This window comes from Bombina bombina, chromosome 3 (genome assembly GCF_027579735.1).
Source record: "Bombina bombina isolate aBomBom1 chromosome 3, aBomBom1.pri, whole genome shotgun sequence".
NCBI classification, from domain to species: Eukaryota; Metazoa; Chordata; class Amphibia; order Anura; family Bombinatoridae; genus Bombina; species Bombina bombina.
Genome location: NC_069501.1, coordinates 394,993,209 through 395,014,702, shown reverse-complemented (window position 1 = coordinate 395,014,702; position 21,494 = coordinate 394,993,209). Strand labels below are relative to the sequence as shown.

General features: G+C 36.1%; 1 protein-coding gene across 1 annotated transcript in view; it reads left to right on the top strand.

Moving 5' to 3' along the window:
• The first annotated feature begins 528 nt into the window (after positions 1–528).
• Positions 529–21,494, top strand: part of LOC128653336 (bile acid receptor) — a 162,422-nt gene continuing 141,456 nt past the window's right edge. Inside the window, exon 1 of the mRNA XM_053706555.1 lies at positions 529–761. The gene's annotated coding sequence lies outside the window, so the exon portion shown is untranslated. The remainder of the gene's footprint in view (positions 762–21,494) is intronic.

Sequence of the window (21,494 nt, the reverse complement as noted above, 5' to 3'; positions counted from 1 at the left end):
GAAGCTGGAGCTGCTGTCAAGATTAAAAGGTATTTTTTCACAACAGGAGTGAAATGTAAATTTTAATGAATTAAAGTGCCCCTGTTTTTAATCAAATTTTTAAAAAACGGGCACTTAAGCATCAAAATTATATCTATATAATAGACAGACCCACAAATGTATAGGATGTTTTATTCCTCAGTACCAAATTGCATGTGCCACTTCCTAGAGGAAGAACTTCTGCCTTAAAATGACCTTTCAGCATCTTCTGAAAATGTTGATAAATATTTTACTTTACAAAAAATAGTAATAGCTCTTTTCCTTATTTCCGCTAGCTTTAAATGTTTTAAAATGATGAAATGCCACTATTGTTTTAACCCTTTTACTACCATGGAAGCTAAAACACATTATATTGTGGGTTAAAGCATTGCAACATCTGGGTAAAAGAGCATAACTATTTCTTCATTCTATTCAAAAGTACTATGGGAATGTGTGACGTTTGGGTCCCTGTAGCCTCTGTCCCCAACCATCCACTTATTATTTGATTTATGCCTGTTTCTCTGCCCTTGCTGTGACCTGGAGGGAGGGCTGTGTGGGAAGTTGGTGTGTGAGATTATAGAGAGGGCTGATGAAGCTGTGGGCTCTGCAGAGCGTCTGGAGCCTGAGTATATGTAGAGAGACTGATAAATAGCCACGAGAAAGACATCAAGTTTAATTAAGCATTACAAACTTGCAGTGGTTGCTGCATCTGGAGGGCAGAAGAGAACCCATCTATTTCCTGCGTAAGTACTATGCCTAATTTGTAAAAAAATAAAATAATGTTATCTATTCAATTAAAAATATTTTTTTAATCATTTATTTAAGCCCACTATAATATCACTATATTGACTTTATTCAACAAATAATATAGTTAGCATTAGTTTCTTACATGATACATATACAACATTTGATTGTATTTTAAACCTACAAATGATATTAAAGTATTGTTAATGATTTAAATATTTTAATGTGTGTTTGTAATATTACAGATATTTGTCATAGTTGTATTTTTGGGTAAGAAATTATTAATAAATACGTTTTTGATCAATGTTCATAAAAATGTTAACCTTGTATATAAGAGTGTATATGATACAGCATAGTTGTAAATTGGCAGGATCAATTATTTTGGTTTCTTGTAATAAGTATTTATTTGATCCTAATGCAAAAAAAAAGGAAAATAAATACAATGTACTTTCAATTTAAGTATAAGACAACATCACCTATTTTAGGCCTATAGTTACTGGCATCTATTGTGTAATTGTGGTTTATATACACCTGTCTTTCCATTTTGTTAGTTTTGATTTTGTAAGATTTTTTTAAAAATATTTAGACAATATAAAAATATATGGATAGCTAAGTCTGTAATAAAATTAAATTAAATTAAAATGTGCAATGGGCAAAAAATATGAGAGGTTGCTGGGTTTAGAGATATCCTAAAAACATAGGATAGACAAAATGACAACGCATATTAATAGCATCAGAGGTGTATAATGATCCTGAAGATAGGAAGAAATGATACAGGATTATGATAGAGACTGGATATGTGAATTGTTTGAGATTAGACAATAGGATGATGATGATACCCCTTTAGTTAACACCTGTGGAGACCAGAAATCTCTCAAATTTGTGTTTCATCTACAAAATCAACCAAAATCGTGTTTATAATGATACATTATTAGTTTCTAGTATAATGCAATGGGTGCACCTGGTGTCTTTAGTAGCTTTAAAATACTAACAGTGCAAATCCACATAATATAATCTTTGTTTTGCTAAATCATAGGTTTCTTCCAGTAAATCTATAAAAGGGTTCCATTTTAGAAACAGTTATTTGTATATGTGTATGTATAAATTATATATATATTTCAGTATGTGCAAACACACTCATACATATATATATATATTTGTCAGTATGTGCATACACACACATTTATGTGTATATATATATATATATATATATATATATATATATATATATATATATATATATATATATATACATACATATATGTGTGTATGTCTGTGTATGTGGATTTTTCCACCAATCCCAGAATAGTAAGAAATTACAGTTGATGAGTAAATTTGGCTTACCCCAATCTTTACAAGAAATGGACTAGTAACTCTGGACTAATAAGTTTTCTGACTATATTAATCTGAAGTTTGAGTATATTGAAACATAAGTTAAAACAATAGAAAATCTAGCCTGTTCAAATAGTTTCAAGTATTTTGTTTATTTTGAACTCCTTTTCTATATTTCTTTCTTTCAAATGTAAGCTTTAAATATATATATCGGTACCTGACGTTTTATTGATACCGAGTGCAAAATACAGTCACTAATGTCTTACTGCTTCAATATGCGACAGAAATGCTTTCTATTGTAACAGCGCTTACAAACCTTAGCGCCACATATTAAATATTTGTGCATGTGACCAACACATTACAGTACATTTCCAAGACAGGATGTTCTTATAAATGTGAAGATGGTTATTAAGAGCTTAAAGGAGCCACAAATATAATGTAATCACATCAGAGGCACATATAGGAATAAATAACTATATATACACCTTTGGTTTACACTGAAATAATGTTAGTTTTTTATTTTATTTAAAAAAACGTTTATAAACATTTAACAGTTTATGTTTTCAGACACAGAGTTGTACTTGCAATTTCAGAGTTGTACTTGCAATTTTTGCATATTCTTTTCCTTTTAACATTCAGTAATTATATCAAATGCTTGTAATTAAAAAAATATATTTGTGTTTAAGTATAAACATATGCCTCTTCGATGTGGAACTTTACTTAATTAATATGCCTACCGGAATAATAAAGTTTTAATTCCCTTTATAACACAGAATGGTTTTTTTTTACGCATGTTTCTAAAACATACAAAAAGCCATACAGGACCTGGAGAAAAGCATTGTGCTTGTCGTAGGAAATAACTTTTAGACAACCAAATTGAAAATGATTATCTTAATCAGCTCTCTGAAATACAGTGGCAGTTCTAGGAGTACTTTGGGTGCTACTTATTATTTATTATTATTAGGTATTTGTAGAGCGCCAACAGATTCCGCAGCACTATAGTTTTGTGCAATCAGGATGGTAGCACACCCAATTCTCAATAGAAATCTAAGTATGCAAGGCATCCTCATTTTCACAGACACTTTGTTCTAACAAGACAGTGAGAGAAGTAGATAGGCAAAATGGGAAGTTAAATATAAAAATCATAAATAAATATTTAAAAATGATGACCCCCCCATCTGTATCTCCCACCAGCCTTGATATGAAGCCTTTTGACAACCATTCTTTGCATCCTCAGATGATCAGATCTATAACTATCTCTGCTGAATGGTATCTCCTGTGTTGTGTTTATGGCACAGTTTAACACATAAACAATATGACTATCATCTGCAATGCTTTATATACACCAGGAAGTTCTGCAGTGTTAAAGAAAGAATACTAACCTTATTTTCACAACTTGTTCCTATGGAAACAAGAACATCCCTAAATAAGAATATACAAGTCTGAGTGTCAAAAAACATTGGCTCTAACAATTAATCTATATTTACCATAACCTTCACACATTACCATTAAAGATAAATGATGTAGTGTAATTTCGGCATGTTGCCTTAATAAAAAATGTTTAGTACTAAGATATAGATAAAAAAAGAGATAGAAAATGCTTTTACTGTGTGCTCTTCTGTTAGTTCACAAGAAAAACTGTTGGAGAATATTAGGTTTGATGGTTTTTATGCTTTCCTTTATGTTAAATATACATTTTTGAGAAAATTAGGTTTTACTCTTATGTCCCTTTAAGGTGATTTTTTTCTCTCTCCCGATTTCCATGCACCATTTTAAAAGTAAAATATGTTTTACCTAGCTTGCTATTTCAGCATAAATTATTTTAGGAATTTGGATTGCTAGTGTAAACCAATGAGAAACCAATTTATTTTTCTAAAAAGTTTACAAGAAAAAAAAAAAAATGCAGGAAAACAGAAAGAATTCCAAAAATTGCAAAATGTATCTTGACGGCTGTAAAACCCCCCCATGATATTACATTAAATTTGTAATATTCTTACATACAGTACATATTATTCTTTGTATTTCGAATTATGCAAATTGATTATTGTTTAATCTGTAGTTTCTGTATTTCAGTGTTATGTTGTGTGATAGCTTATGACAATATCGTACATAACTGTCTTTATTGTATAGCTCAATTCACTAAGAGATATATCACACCAACTCATTGTAAGTTTAATTTTAAATTTACATCTATAGCCTTTTCATTCACTTGGTACATATACAATATATATGTTTGCAAATGATGCAAATTATGTTTGTACATACTTTAAAAGTCACGCGTATTTATAACTGAACGAATTATGATATTCCTTTCTCTTTATTTGGATTGTAATTTACAGTTTGCTATGATACAACTATGTGCACATGCACACCAGAATAACTATACTATAGAAGCTATGCATATCAATCATATGCAATATTTGCCATATCTCCATAGGTAAATAAACCAAACTAAATTTACACTACTGTACATAATGCTTTAACTATACACCAAGTCCATCTAGATCCTTTACAATGGCTACCATTCTAATCCATTTGAATTTGACATTGAAAAAATGTCAAATTTAAGTTGACTGGTTTTGGGCTTCATTTTCTATGGTATTCCAATTTATTAGAAGTAAAATATAATGCAATATTGATTCATTATTGATAATGATTATTTGCCATTTTTAAATACAGTTTTTCACATACCAGATAATATTAATTGCTAACATTCTGCAATTAATTTCATAGAAGTGTGTGTATTTTATAACATGTTTTTAAAATGTCCAAAAATTGAATTGTAATTATAAATCAACATACTAGATCTGATTTTTGCAATATTTTTAAAACTTATTAAACAGGAAACAATTTTGTTTAATAACATGTTAACTAATTGTTTACTAAACATAAAAGGAAATTTGGTTGATGCATTAAACTCAGTCATTTAAATATATATTTGAAATAAAATTGAACCTATTCCTGCAGCCTCTAGCCAGATACCACTTTTGAAACTTTTTTTAAAAATTGTCTGCTCTGTGGCGTCCATAGAAATTTCTTCTTGGTGGGGGGCACTTCCACAAGGCCCACTGGTGATTTGTGGATTTGTGAGTGGAACCTCAGCGGGAGAGTGAAACATGGGCAGGATTGGTCATGCCGCAGGCGGGGCTGTACATGCTGCTGGCAGGGCTAGTTGAAGCTGCCGCAGTGCATGGATAGAAGGTGGTGGGAGGGCAAGTATTCAGTGTGCCACTCTCATTTTGTTAGTTAAAATAGCATATTTTGCAGTATCTTATCTAATCTCCCCTACTGAGGCCAGTTAGTGATCTATATATATATAGATATATATATATACTCTGCTATCCCGCTACTCCAGAAAGAGGACTAGAAAAATTGGTAAAAAGTTCAAAATTTATTCATCAAAAAGTTAAAAGTTTCAACATAGAAAAACAAAAGTCACAGGCCTGCAACAAGATGTTCAGGACTAAAATAGCCAAACATGTTTCGGGCCAAATCTTAGCCCTTGTTCACTGGCATAGTTTGTGTCCACACCCACTAGTACTATTTAAAGGTAAGGAGTTAAGATAATTGCAGGCACCTGTATTTTATTAACCCATTATGGGTAAAAGAACTAATTCAAGCAAAAAACTTTATATTTAGAATATTTGAAAAACAATGCATACTAATATTTGCGACTCCACATTTGAAATCTTTCTTTTGTCAAAATTACACTTACAAAGTAAGAATTTTTTTAAAACAAAAAAATTCAATAAAATAAATCTACATCCATAATAGAGTTTAGACCAGAGGGGTGCTTGGTCTTTAAATTAAAAATCCAAAACACTTCCCTCTGGTCCAAACGTCTCTCCCTGTCTCCCACTCTTCTATGTCTTGGCACATGATCTATGCCCTGTATAGTCAGTAATGAATCGTCTGAGTTATGTTCCTGTCTAAAGTGTTTCGCTATTGGAGTAGAACAATCTGGATTGCTTATGTCCCTCAAATGTTGTAGGGCCCTGTCACGTAGGGCACGTTTCGTGCGCCCCACGTATTGTTTCTTACATCCCTGACATGTCAAAAGGTATATGATATGTGTGCTGTTACAGGTAATTCTATAACTTATGTCAAATTCTTTTCCAGTTGTGCTAGATTTGAATCTGTTTCCTTGTTCAATATGAGAACAAGTTTTACATATTCTACCAAGACATTTATAGCTACCTAGCCTTTTTGTAAGCCATGTCTGACCATCACTTGTAGGTAACATAGAAGGGGCCAAAATGCTCCCCAGAGTTTTCGTTCTTCGTGCTGAAAAGAGGCAACCATTAGCCACAATTTTTTTAAGTTTTACATCACTTTCAAGGATGGGAAGACAGTTCCGTGCAATATTACAGATCTTATTGTAATCCTTACTGTAATTAGTAATAAAGATTGGTTTAGTGTATTCCTTCTGTTTCCGTATATTACTTTTATGAACTAGATCCTCCCTATTTAAGAAGTCTACTCTTGTCTTGGTTTTGTTCAAAAGTTCTGTATTGTACCCTCTGGCTTTCAGACGCTGATTGGTACTTTCTGATGTATTTGGAATTTAGAATCTGTAGTACAATTACGTTTTGTTCTTACTAATTGTCCATATGGAATTGACTCAATAGTATGTTTAGGGTGACATGATGTTGAGTGCAATATCGTGTTGCCCGCTGTGCTTTTTCTGTATAATTCAATCTCAATTGAATGTGTCTCAGTGTTGGATGTTAAAGAAACATCAAAAAACTAATAGCGAGTGTGTTTTCATACATAGTGAATGATAGATTAAATCGATTGCTGTTGGCGTATTCAAGAAACCTAGCTACCGATTGCCCCATCCCACACCAACACCAAGTAATCAATGTACCGGCCGAAAAAAACAATATTATCTCGAAAAGGATTACCATCTCCAAAGACGCGGCACCGCCCCCAGAACCCCATGTAGAGGTTAGCATAGGAAGGGGCAAACTTAGCCCCCATAGCGGTGCCACGTCTTTGGAGATAGAAATGACCCTCAAACATAAAAAAATTGTGTGTGAGTAAATACTCCACTGCAGTGTAAAGAAATTGATTCGTAAAAAAATCATATGTGATGTGATTGACAAGAAAAAAATTTAACGCTTCCAAACCTAAAACATGAGGGATGGTAGTGTAAAGTGAGGTGACGTCTAAAGTGACAAATCTGTAAGAGTCACACCAAGTAACATGTTTAATTTTCTCAATAAATGATGTAGTGTCTTTCAAATAACCATATAGCTCAATGACTATTGGTTTCAAAAAAGTATCAACCAGATCTGATAGCCTTTCATTTAAGGACCCAATGCCTGCCACTATTGGGTGGCCTGGCGGGTGTACAGGGTCCTTGTGCAGTTTTGGAAGCTGATGGAATATAGGTACACAGGGATTTTTTGGTAAAAGATATTCCATAACTTTCTCTGAGAATACTCCGTCTAAATTTGCTTTGTATACTATTTCTGATAGTATTTTTCTGAATGATTCAGTAGGATCCGACAAAAGTGGTTGGTATACATCCATGTTGGAAAGTTGCCTGTTGGCCTCTATTAAATAATCAGTTTTATTTAAGATAACTGTATTACCTCCTTTGTCGGATTCTCTTATGACTATGTTCTTGTCATTTTTAAGTGTCTGAATTGCTTTTCTCTCTTGGGATGTAAGATTACTACTTTTGTGTGCATTTAAGATTTTATTCTTGTCATCTAATGCAATTAATTGTGTTTCTAAGGTCTGTTGAAATACCTGTAAATGTTGACCCCTACTATGTATGGGGTAAAAATAGCTTTTTTCTTTGAAATCATTTAGATTGATGTCTCTTTCAGAGGGTCCAAATTTGGTTGTCTGTGTGCAATCGCTTTCTCTGATGAGTTCCTGCATATCAACCATTGCAGTATAATCATTAAAATCAAAATTGGGAATGCGTTGCTCACAGCTTGATTGTCCTCTTCTTTATTTGTCATTTCTACATCACTTGCAAAATGTTTTTACAGGGTAAGATTTCTCACAAACCGATTAACATCTAACACTGTAGAAAAAAGATTAAAGCTACAACTAGGGGCAAAATTCAAGCCCCTTTGTAATAAGGAAATTTCCTGTTCCGTAAGACATCTAGAAGACAAATTCACTACATTATTTATTGATGACTTGTCCTGTAAGACACTCTCTTTCTGTGAGGATAGCGACTGCCTCCTACCCCTTCTGCCTCTTCCCCTATTCCCTCTACGTACTTTCTTTTTGTTTTGTTTTTTTGTTTTCGGTTTGGGAATACCCTCCCCGTTTTTTGACTGTGTAACATTAGAAGTAGTGGGGATATCTAATACTGATAAACTTTCTTTTACTGACAAAGAATGATTCACTTGTTGTGAGGGTGTTTCCTGATCTGAGGTGTCATATTCATATTCCGTCTCACTAAAAGTGACTTTTTTATCTTGTTTGGGCCCCAATTTCTTATGTGTGTTCTTATGTTGCATTCTATTTTTGTAAGGTGTCTTGTAATCATTAGTGTGACTCCATCTATAAACCTTATTCAATTCATAGTCCAATTTATCTCTATGCATTTTTTGTTGTTTAAATAGCCAAAGTTCTTTCTTAAAAGATTTCATGTTTTCTTGAAATTGTTTATCATAATCTTTAAATTCCTGATGGGCCTGATGTTTTTTAAGCTCCATTTGCAATTCTTGCATATTTTGGATTAATTGGAGTCTTTGTTTCTTTTTGTATTTAATCAACAGATTTATAAGAGATCTTGAACAGGTAGTTAACACCTCATTCCATTTATTTATAAAGTCCTGACAAGTGACTTGAAAGGATGGAAATTTTGATATTCTTAGACCTCTAGGGATTCTGGAGTTTGTTTGGTATAGTTGGAAAGTTTTAATATCCAACTCCAATCTTATGTCTCTTTTTCTAAGATTGTCCATATATATATATTACACTCTCATGACATGTCATTTCCCTATAATGCATCACACCAGATATTTATGATACAGGTGATAATGTAGAGACCCTGTGGGTTGAAATAAAGAGTGGGGGGAAAATCCTAAAAAAATATTACTCGGAACATGCTACAAGCCCCCCAACATTAGTAACCTGGAGGAAACTCAACTACTTATGCAAATAGGTAAGGCTGTACCTGTAACAGTGCTGTAATTATGGGAGATTTTAACTACCCTGATATAAACTGGGCCAACAAAACTAGTAATTCAGCTAAGGGGGATAGATTTTTAAATGTTCTCAGGGATAACTTCTTGTCGCAATTAATAGAGGGACCAACTAGGAGTAAAGCTATATTGGATTTAGTGCTATCAAACAATACAGATATAATATGAAACATAGAAGTCAAAGAACATTTGGATAACAGTGGTCATAGCATGGTCACATTTGAAATCTCTTTTCATAAGCTGTGTCTTAAAGGTTTAACTAAGACTTTTAATTTTAAGAAAGCAAAATTCAACGATTTAAGGAAATCATTAAATAACATAAATTGGGACAAAGTATTCTCTAATAAAAATACAGAGGATAAATGGATAACATTTAATATTTTGTTAAATAAATATACATATCAACAAATACCATATGGTTATAAAAATAAAAAATCCAAGCCAATGTGGCTAAATAAAAATGTGTTAAGAGAAATTAGGAAAAAACGTAGGGCATTTAAATTATTCAAAGAAAATAGTACAGACTCAACATACCGTATTTATAAGTAATGTAACAATGCATGCAAAAAAGCAATCAAATTAGCCAAAATTGAAAATGAAAAATTAATTGCAAGGGTTTCTAAATCTAATCCTAAAAGGTTCTTTAAGTACATAAATAGCAAAAAATCTAAGAAGGACAATATAGGTACATTAGTGACAGGGAGAAGGCTGAGGTACTAAACCAGTTCTTTTCTTCAGTATACACAAGAGAGGAACAAATGGAGGATACTTTGGAACAAACTAGAACATGCCAGCCCATACCATTAACTGGGTTATGTATTGAGGATATCAGGAAAAAAATTGATAATATTAAGGTAAATAAAGCTCCAGGCCCAAAAGGAATTAACCCAAGGGTGTTAAGGGAACTTAGCACTGTTATAGACAAACCTCTACTCTTAGTTTTTCAAGACTCATTATCCTCAGGCATGGTCCCCCAGGATTGGTGTAAAGCTGATGTGGTGCCACTCTTCAAAAAGGGAAGCAGGGATGATCCAGGAAGCTATAGACTAGTTAGTCTGATGTCAATAGTGGGGAAGATATTTGAAGGGATTATAAAGGATTATATTGATGAGCATATTCGTGTAAACAAGATTATGAGTTCAAATCAGCATGGTTTTATGAGAAATAGATCATGTCAAACTAATCTAATTAGAGTCTATGAGGAAGTAAGTAAAAATATAGATACAGGCGAATCAGTTGATGTGATATATTTAGATTTTGCAAAGGCGTTTGATACAGTGCCACATGAGAGATTAATGCACAAAATAAAGGGACTGGGAATAGCTGAAAATGTTAGCTCATGGATAAATAACTGGATAAAAGATAGGGAGCAACAAGTAGTAGTAAATGGATCATACACAGATTAGACAAAGGTGATCAGTGGAGTCCCCCAGGGATCAGTACTGGGCCCTGTTCTTTTTAATATTTTTATAAATGACTTGGAGCAAGGATTAAATAGCGACATCTCTATTTTTGCAGATGATACTATGTTAGGTAAGCTCATTAGGTCAGAGCAGGATGAACTTTTGTTACAAAGGGATCTGCAAAAATTAAAAGTATGGGCAGGTAAATGGAAAATGAGATTTAATACAGGAAAATGCAAGGTTCTACATTTTGGAAGTAAAAATAAGCAGGCAATTTATTATTTAAATGGGACAAGACTTAGCCAAACAGAGGAGGAAAGGGATTTGGAAATAGTAATAGATAACAAGCTAAAGATGGGTGCACAATGCAGGACAATGGCTTCAAAGGCTAATAAGATACTAGCATGTATTAAAAGAGGCATTGATTCAAGGGAGAAAAGCATAATTCTGTCACTATATAAATCCCTGGTAAGACCTCACCTTGAGTATGGAGTGCAGTTCTGGGGACCGATTGCAAAAAAGGATACAGCAGAACTAGAAAAAGTTCAGAGAAGGGCCACAAAGCTAATAAAGGGAATGTAGAATTTAAGCTATGAGGAGAGGCTAGCCAAAAAGCCACTTGAGAGGTGACATGATTACTTTATATAAATATTTTCAAGGCCCATATACAGAGATGGCAGAAACTCTGTTTATTCCAAGAAAATTGTTTGTGACAAGAGGTCACAATTTAAGGTTGGAGGAAAGGAGATTTAATCTCCTGCAACGGAAACTTTTTTTCACTGTAAGAGCAATAAAATTGTGGAACTCATTACCAAAGAAGGTAGTGAATGCTAATACCCTAGATACATTTAAAAATTGTTTGGATACATTTCTGTCTAGAATCAAAATTCATGGATATGATTGCTTGTATTAAATGGGTCACCTTTTAGTGGGATTATTTAAGCTTAACTGGAGCTTTTAGTAAGTATTTTATATTTGTATAGGTTGAACTCGATGGACTTCGGTCTTTTTTCAACCTCATCTACTATGTTACCAATTTTTCATCACACTGAAGTCATGAAGAGAAAAAAAGATATGCAATGGGAAACAGGCCATAAAGGGTTTTTAAGAGGTAAAGAATGTGGAATTAGGTAAATCCCCAAATCATATGAAATCCTATACAATTATGGTTTCTACCTGAATACCATTACTAAGGGTTTCATATCAAATATTTATTCCCTAGCAGCTTCACCAACGGGTAAAATTAAACTTTCATGATTCAGATAGAGGATGTAGTTTTAAGTGTCTTTCCAATTTACTTCCATTATCAAATGTTACTCAGTCTTTTTGTATGCACACATTCTGAGGCACCAGCTCCTACTGAGCATGTGTGCTTATACTTCTTTGCCAGTGTGCAGTGTCATCACAACCTGGGGACTACGCCACAGGGATGTTTTACAATATAAAAAGCATTCTTTAAACGTATTAAGGATTTTTTGTTTTACTTAGCTGTACACAGTAACAAAGTTAGAAATATGACTTTAATGCCCCTTTAACAAAACATGGTGGTATGATTGTAGTTACAAGGCAAAGCTGCATATAATATTAGTAAAATCAGCTATGATGTCTAGTTTGTATCATGTTGTTATTTTGTATGCTATCAGACTGACTTATCCATCTGTGCATCCTTAATATTTTTGTATTGGTATTGCTAAGGAAGATTATGAGGGGCTGAAGCCCAGAGTGTTCTTCATCTGAAGTCTGTCTTTATGGCTTTACTGATGCACAATCAAATGTAGTCAGCCTAGTTTTCTGCATATTTTATTTATAGACATACTCTTCCCTTTGGGCAATCACTGATCGTTGGTTATAAATACATTTATGTATGGGCTTTAATAATGTGTGCAGTATATAACTGTCTCTGTAGGCAATATTTTAGGCTAAATAACTGATTTAAGGGTATGTGAAACCCCACATTTTTCTTTTGTGATTTAGTCATAGCATACAATTTTAAAAAGGTTTCCAATTTACTTCTATTATCAAATTTGCTTTGTTCACACAATGGCCTCTATTTAACAAGCTCCGTAAGGAGCTTGATGGCCTCTGTTTCTGGCGAGTCTTCAGACTCGCCAGAAACAGCAGTTATGAAGCAGCGGTCACAAAGACCGCTGCTCCATAACCGGTCCGCCTGCTCTGAGCAGGCGGACACACATCGCCACAATACAACCCGATCGAGTACGATCGAGTTGATTGACACCCCCTGCTGGTGGCCTATTGGCCGCGAGTCTGCAGGGGGCGACGTTGCACCAGCAGCTCTTGTAAGCTGCTGGTGCAATGCTGAATACGGCGAGCGTATTGCTCGCTGTATTCAGCGAGGTCTGTCGGATCAGGTCCGACAGACCTTGATAACTAGAGGCCATTAACCTTTGCTCAAGAGATATCTAAGTAGGTGTCTGGAGCACTACATGGCAGGTAAAAGTGCTGTGAACTAGTGTTAATGGATAACATTTTTGCAAAACTGCTGCCATATAGTGCTGATGTCCCTGCCTTTCAACTAAAGATACAGAAGAGAACAAAGAAAATGTAATAGAAGTAAATTAGAAAATTGTTTAAAATTGAATGCTTTATCTAAATCATGAAAGTAAACAAAAGTTATTTTCCTTTAAGTAAATGAATACATTTCCTAAAGCATGATTAGACTGATAACTGAGAGATGATTGTAAAGTGTGGTTAGAAAGTAATGATTGTTGTCTTTTTTATCTAGCAATAGAAAACAACTTTCTATTGTTTGCTTCTTTTTCTGGCTGTATGAGTGGGGCCCTTATATTTTAGGGCATTTTACATGGGGGAATCAAGTAAGAGATCCTAGAACTTTGGGGATTTAGCATTGTAGGGTGCTATTTAGGGGTCCCTTTAATTGGGGGATTTGGCTCTGAATGAGTTTCTGTAGGGTAGCTGAGATTACTTAGTCTGGATGAGGATTCTGCATGTAGAACCATGGTTGTTTAGTGGTACAAGGGCCAGTGCTGTTAGGGTTAATTGTGGTGTAGAAAGCTTATAGTTTACAGTTATAATTGATTGGTGTGTTGGATAGTGGGTTTAATTTTGAATGGGAGATGTCATGGTTAGGGTTACTAAGGCACCGGGATAATAAACAATAGGCATAAGCAAAAATTAGTAGCCGGCATTCATTATAGAAACACATGCTGATTATGGCGGCCAGCTGCTTTAGTTGGCTATTTTGACACCGGATTTATTAGTGTAAAAGAGCAACACATAAATATTTGTGCCACAACCACAAAAATTGAGTCACTATTAAGTTGTTGTTAGTTATTTCTTCTAACAGTAGTTTTATTTTTGTGACTCAATCAACATGTTGCTCAAAAGCTTTCTAGGTTGGTGACTCAATGAATTAGAGTTTTTAGATAAAAGCAGTTGTTAAATGTATAACCGAGAGTCACGGTTAACTGACAAATCCCAATAGCCAGGGAGTCATTACTTTTGTCCCCTACATTTTTGGATTATTCTAAATATGTTTAAAATATACAAATTCCCTCAATGTGCTGACTCTTCAATATTCTGGCTGCCTCTTGGTCCAATTTTAACTGCTGAGGATGGGTCATTTGTCTTATGGTACAGAAAACTAAGCTTCCTAATTGTGTAAACACAACATTTACAGAGGTGGAGGAAACTAGTTTATGTTATTTATGTTATTTTATGGAGCAAAGTTCTTAATAGTAAATCAATAAATAATGTCTGCCATTTCAAGCAATAATCTACTAAAAACTATGATTCATTGGGATTTTTTTTGCATACATTTTTTTTTTAATATAAATATAAATGTGATTTTTAGTTGTGTAGAAACAGTAGAATTATTTGGCATTTTCCAATTGTTCTTAACATTCTGCTAATGCCTCTTGGCATAATTAATATATTATCAGTTATTTATAGAGCTCCAACAGATTCGGCAGTACTATAAACAGGCATGATATACAAGGTAGCACTTAAAGGAAACAGATGGGTAGAGGCCTCTGCCAAGAGTTGTACTGTTGTAAATCAGCTCTCATGAAGGTGATCTACAAACAGCTTGGCTAGTAGGCTTAAATGTTAATTAAAGAGGAGCAAGGAGATAACAAAGGAGGAGGAGAGGAACTGAGGTTAGAAAAGAGTTAGCGTATATTGTTTGCTTCCCTGAACAATAGAGTGCTTGAAACTTTCAAAACTAGTGGAGAGTCTTGTGGAGCAAGGCAGAAAGTTCCACAACATAGGGGCCAGTCTGGAGAATTCCTGTAGATGGAGTTAGGAGGTAACAAGAGAGAAAGAGGTCATGACTAGAGAGAAGGGGGCGGGAGAGAGAGTATCTGGAGACTATGGGGTATATTTATTAACTGTCGGATGGACATGCTCTGCTGCAGCGGATCATATCTGCCCGACATCGCTAAATGCTGACAGCATATGCTGTTGGCATTTAACATTCCACAAGCATTTCTAGTAAAATGCTTGTGCAATGCCGCCCCCTGCACATTCAAGGCCAATCGGCTGCTAGCAGGGGGTGTCGATCATCCCGATCGTATCTGATTGGGATGATTGTTGTTCGCCACCTCAAAGGTGGCGGAAGAGTTAAGGAGCAGCAGTCTTAAAGGAATATTAAACCCAATTTTTTGGGTTTAGTATCTTTATTTCTCTTGCTATCTTTATTTGAAAAAGCAGGAAAGAAAGATTAGGAGCCGGCCCATTTTTGGTTCACCACCTGGGTAGAGCTTGCTGATTGGTTTGCTACATTTAGCCACCAATCAGCAAGCGCTAGCCAGGTGCTGAACCAACAATGGACCGGCTCTTATGCTTACATTCCTGCTTTTTCAAATAAAGATAGCACGAAAATGAAGAAAATTTGATATTAGGAGTAAATTAGAGAGATGCTTAAAATTGTGTGCTCTATATGAATCAATAAAGAAAAAAATTGGGTTTAGTATCTCTTTAAGACTGCTGATTCTTAACTTACATTTCTGGCGAGCCAGAAGGCTCACGCAGAATAAGCAGCATCTGCTGCTTCATAAATATAACCCAAGGTCTTAGATATAGGAGGAGCAGTGTTCTTGAGGACCTTCAATATCAGAGTCAGAATTTTATATTTAATTTTGAAGGCTAGAGGAATCCAGTGAAGGGATTGGCAGAGAGGTGCCGCAGATAAAGAGCAATGTATAAGGAAGATCGAATGAAACGCAGGTGTGTCTGCATGAAAGATATAAGATTTCTCTGTATGTGACCCTTTTTGACTTGTTGGCATGGACCAATAAATTACAGATTGATTGAGCACCATATCTACTTGGGAGCAGTTTTTAATTGTTATATAAGGAAGATCAGCCTGGCAGAGGCATTCAATATGGATTGTAAAGGCGATAGATGGCAGCTAGGAAGACCAGAGAAGATGGAGTTGTAATAGTCAGGACGGAAATTATGAGAGAGTGGATTCAAATTTTAGCTGTGTCTTGTGTTTTTAAGGTGGAAATGGCAGGAGTTGGCCAAAGACTGGATGTGAGGAGTGAAAGAAAGATCTGAGTCTAGTGTGAACCCAAGACATTGGGCATGCAGGGTTAGGGTAATTATGTTATTATTAACAGTTATAGAAAGAAGGGGTGTGTGGAGATTTTGAAAAAGGGGGGATAAGAAGTGTAAAAAGCATTAATACTACGCAACCTTGCTGCTCTCGGTAACACTATTAAGGTGCTGCTATAATTTACCACAATGTACATATTCAGAGTAATGCATAAGGAAACTTCTCACCTCATCTGGTCGGAGGCACCTACTGACCGTGCTTCACTTTCTGGTATCGGCTTTAAGGGATTCCGCTCTTGCCTCCCCTTCACCCCTTAACACGGGCTCCAAGCTCAGGTTTGTTCCGGCATCCCACGGGATCACCACTATGTCACATGCACTTTAACCACCAATGGAAGTTCAGCATCCTCTGTTCCTTGTGAACAGGTATAGAGTAAGCACCAATGTGTTACCAGTCTTGGCAGCACTTGTCTCAGAGCTCCCTTGGGCGTGTACTAAGTACAAATAGCACTCACAGTTATCATACTCCTATGCTGTTGGAATATAAATTTGAGAAAAAAGCCAGAGCTGCTAAAAATCTAAATTTATTAGAACAATTAAAAAGGCTCACATGTTAACTTAAAAACGATACAGACATGCCAGGCTCATCTTATGCATTTCGGCTCTAGCAGCCTTATTCATAGTCTATAAATAAGGCTGCTAGAGCCGAAACGCGTAAGACAAGCCTGCCATGTCTGTATCGTTTTTAAGTTAACATGTGAGCCTTTTTAATTGTTCAAATAAATTTAGATTTTTAGCAGCTCCTGCTTTTTTGTCACAGGAAAGTAAGGAGCTCAGTTTTGAAGAGATTTAGCTTAAGGTAGTGAGAGGACATCCAAGATTAAAATATGAGTATGACAGTTAGTGACACAAGTTAGCAATGCTATTAGATAATAGTAGGCCTCACACCGAGCAAGAAAGGGGATAGGTCTGGTGCAGAGAGGTATATTTGGGTGTCATCAGCAAATAAATTATATCGAAACCCCTAGGACTTTATTAAGGAACCTAATGAAAACATATTGATCGAGAAGAGAAGGGAATCAAAGACAGAGCCAGACAGAGCCAGGTGGAACCTCAACAAAAAGTGATAAAGGGGCAGAGGGTGCACCAGAGAAAGCTACACTAAAGGCACGGTTAGGCAGGTAGGAGGAGAATCACAAGAGGGCTGTGTCGCAAATACTAAAGGATCGGAGGGTTTTAAGCAAAACAGAGAAGTGGCATTTCGACTTACAGACTTTTATCTCACAAAAGTGAGTAAACCCCTTACATTTTTGTAAATATTTTATTATATCTTTTCATCTGACAACACTGAAGAAATTACACTTTGCTACAATGTAAAGTAGTGAGCGTACAGCCTGTATAACAGTGTAAATTTGCTGTCCCCTCAAAATAACTCAACACACAGCCATTAATGTCTAAACCGTTGGCAACAAAAGTGAGTACACCCCTAAGTGGAAATGTCCAATTTGGGCCCAATTAGCCATTTTTCCTCCCCGGTGTCATGTGACTCGTTAGTGTTACAAGGTCTCAGATGTGAATGGGGAGCAGGTGTGTTAAATTTGGTGTTATCGCTCTCACACTCTCATACTGGTCACTGGAAGTTCAACATGGCACCTCATGGCAAAGAACTCTCTGAGGATCTGAATAAAGAATTGTTGCTCTACATAAAGATGGCCTAGGCTATAAGAAGATTGACAAGACCCTGAAACTGAGCTGCAGCATGGTGGGCAAGACCATACAGCGGTTTCACAGGACAGGTTCCACTCAGAACAGGCCTCACCATGGTCGAACAAAGAAGTTGAGTGCTAGTGCTCAGCATCACATCCAGAGGTTGTCTTTGGGAAATAGACATATGAGTGCTGCCAGCATTGCTGCAGAGGTCGAAGGGGTGGGGGGTCAGCCTGTCAGTGCTCAGACCATACGCCGCACACTGCATCAAATTGGTCTGCATTGCTGTCATTCTAGAAGGATGCCTCTTCTAAAGATGATGCACAAGAAAGCCCGCAAACAGTTTGCTTAAAACAAGCAGACTAAGGACATGGATTACTGGAACCATGTCCTGTGGTCCAATGAGACCAAGATAAACTTATTTAGTTCAGATGGTGTCAAGCGTGTGGCGGCAACCAGGTGAGGAGTACAAAGACAAGTGTGTCTTGCCTACAGTCAAGCATGGTGGTAGGAGTGTCATGATCTGGGCCTGCATGAGTGCTGCCGGCACTGGGGAGCTACAGTTCATTGAGGGAACCATGAATGCCAACATGTACTGTGACATACTGAAGCAGAGACGTGGCCACAATATGATAACGAACACACCTCCAAGACAATCACTGCCTTGCTAAAGAAGCTGAGGGTAAAGGTTATGGACTGGCCAAGCATGTCTCCAGACCTAAACCCTATTGAGCATCTGTGGGGCATCCTCATAAGGACGGTGGGGGAGCGCAAGGTCTCTAACATCCACCAGCTCTGTGATGTCATCATGGAGGGAAGGAAAAGGACTCCAGTGGCAACCTGTGAAGCTTTGGTGAACCATGCCAAAGAGGGTTAAGGCAGTGCTGGAAAATAATGGTGGCCACACAAAATATTGACAGTTTGGGCCCAATTTGGACATTTCACTTAGAGGTGAACTCACTTTTGTTGCCAACGGTTTAGACATTAATGGCTGTGTGTTGAATTATTTTGAGGGGACAGCAAATTTTCACTGTTATACAGGCTGTACACTCACTACTTTACATTGTAGCAAAGTGTCATTTCTTCAGTGTTGTCACATGAAAAGATATAATAAAATATTTACAAAAATGTGAGGGGTGTACTCACTTTTGTGAGATACTGTAAGTAGGTCATTAGTAACCTTAATGATTGCTGTCTCTGTGGAGTTTTGGGTGAAATCCAGATTGCAATGGATTAATAAGAGGAAATGTAATAAATGTGTACATACTAGCTTTCCAGAAGTTTAGAGGCAAGGGAAAGTAGGGAAATAGGGCTTTGGATGGGGAGGTTGCATAGAGAGGTTTTTTAAAGATATATGTGACTAGTGCATGTTTAAGAGATAAGGGAAAAATACTAGTGATGAGGGATAGGATGAAATGTGTGTGAGGATAGGAGTAGGCATAGGAGAGAGGGAAATGGAGTAGCTGTGATGCTATTAGATGGAAGGGGCAGGTAGTGAGGAGAGAGGACAATAAAAAGGGCAGAAACTTCTTCCTCAGTAACAGGGGCAAAATAGCTGAATTTTTGGCTTTGTGGGTTTTGAGAACAGATGGCTTGCTTTGAAGAAAGAGTAGAGATAAGAGTAGGGAGGTAATCCTGCCTATTAGGTTAAGGGCAGAATATTAGGAGTTTAAGATATACTTGTAGTGAAGAAAGTAATCTGAACACCGTTATTTTCTCCAATATTCCTTAGCAGTATGGGAACATCTGCGTTGGTAACAAGTCAGAGGACTATGCCAGGGATGAGGATGAGTGCGTGACCTCCGAGTTATGGTAGGAGGGGCCAAATTGTCAAGGACCAATGTAACCATGGAGTTGTAGTGACAGATAGATTGGTCAGGGCAGGAAAAAGAGGAAATGGAAGAGAGCATTTGAGAGAGTTTGAGAGATGTTGCTAATCTAGTGACTTAATGCTAATTATAGGAGTATTGGCACGTATGGGCATTCAGTGACCATGTATGGGCGGCTTGTGGGTGCATCTGGGCAGGTCTAAGAGAAATTCTGCAAATAGGAACGTATGGCTGTCTCAGAAGGACAGTAGGACAGAGCTCAGAATTAGGAACTGACCATCTCAAATAGGGACAGTTGGGAGGCCTGCATCCATGCACATAAAATGTCCTTAGAGTTTTCTTTTTTCTTTACACAGCACCTCAAAGAGAAAAAGGGTTATATAGTGTAAGATAAAAAAATGAGCTAAACACGTGTAGCTTTATCCAAGCTTTATCACAACTGGCAGTGCTGCAACTAAGACACACAAAGATCAAGACTAGTGGGGGAGAGTTGTATGCCTTAATTACAACACTGCACAGTGATGACAGAACTTGGTTAAACATCTGTAACACGTGAGTATAGCTCTTTGAAGGAAAGATTGGAAGTTTTTCCCTGTCAGTCCTCCACTATATGAACCTTTTTCTCTTTGAGGTGCTATGTAAAGCAAAAAAAAATGACATTTTATGTGCAGAGATATCCTCTGTAAATTAATTTATTATTGATTTGTGTTTTGGATACTATTTATCACATTTATTTGATGGTTTGGTTTTGTTGTCTTTGGCCAAAAATATTTGTTTACACCAAGAATATATTAGTCAGAAATATAAAGAAACTGTAAAGTCAAGAATGAAAATTTCTTGATTCAGATAGAGCATTTAATATTAAAACAACTTTCCAATTTATTTATTTTATCAAATGTGCTTTGTTCTCTTGGAAACCTTTGTTGAGGAGCGTACCTAGGTATGCTCTGGAGCAGCTATGCACTGCTGGGAGATAGCTGCTAATTGATGACTACACTCAAATGCCTTTTGTCATTGACTCACCCATTGTGTTCTGCTATCTCCCAGTAGTGCATTACTGCTCCTCAAACAAAGGATACCAAAAGAATTAAGCAGTTTTGATAATAGAAGTAAACTGGTAAGCTGTTTAAAACTGTATGTTCTGTCGGAATCATGACTTTAATGTCCCTTTAAAGTTTTCTACACTAATTACAATAAAAAAAAATAATGTTCCTGTTCGGAATAAAACAATTTTCATGTTTGCAGATATTGGGGCCGAATTACCAAGCTGGGTATTCCCCAGTACAATACCTTTAGACTGTTTCTGCAGGCTCGCCAGAAACACTAGGCCTCAAGCGCCATTCAGAGCTTGATAGATAGGCCCCCATGTGTTTAACCTTCACAAATGGGTTAAACACATGATGACAACCAATTTTTTCCTTCACGATTCAGATAGAACATACATTTTTAAACAACTTTTTCCAATTTACTTCTATTATCAGTTTTGCTTCATTCTCTTGGTATATTTTACTGAAGGAGCAGCAATGCACTGCTAGGAGCTAGCTGAACACATCACAAACTGGTGCAGCCACCAATCAGCAGCTAGCTCCTAGCTCCCAAGCCTAGATAGGCATGCTTTTCAACAAAGGATACCAAGAAAAATAAACAAATTGGATAATAGAAGTAAATTAGAAAGTTGTTTAAAATGGTCTGCTTTATCTGACTCATGAAGGAAAAATTTGAGGTTTCATATCACTTTAAGATTTGCAGGA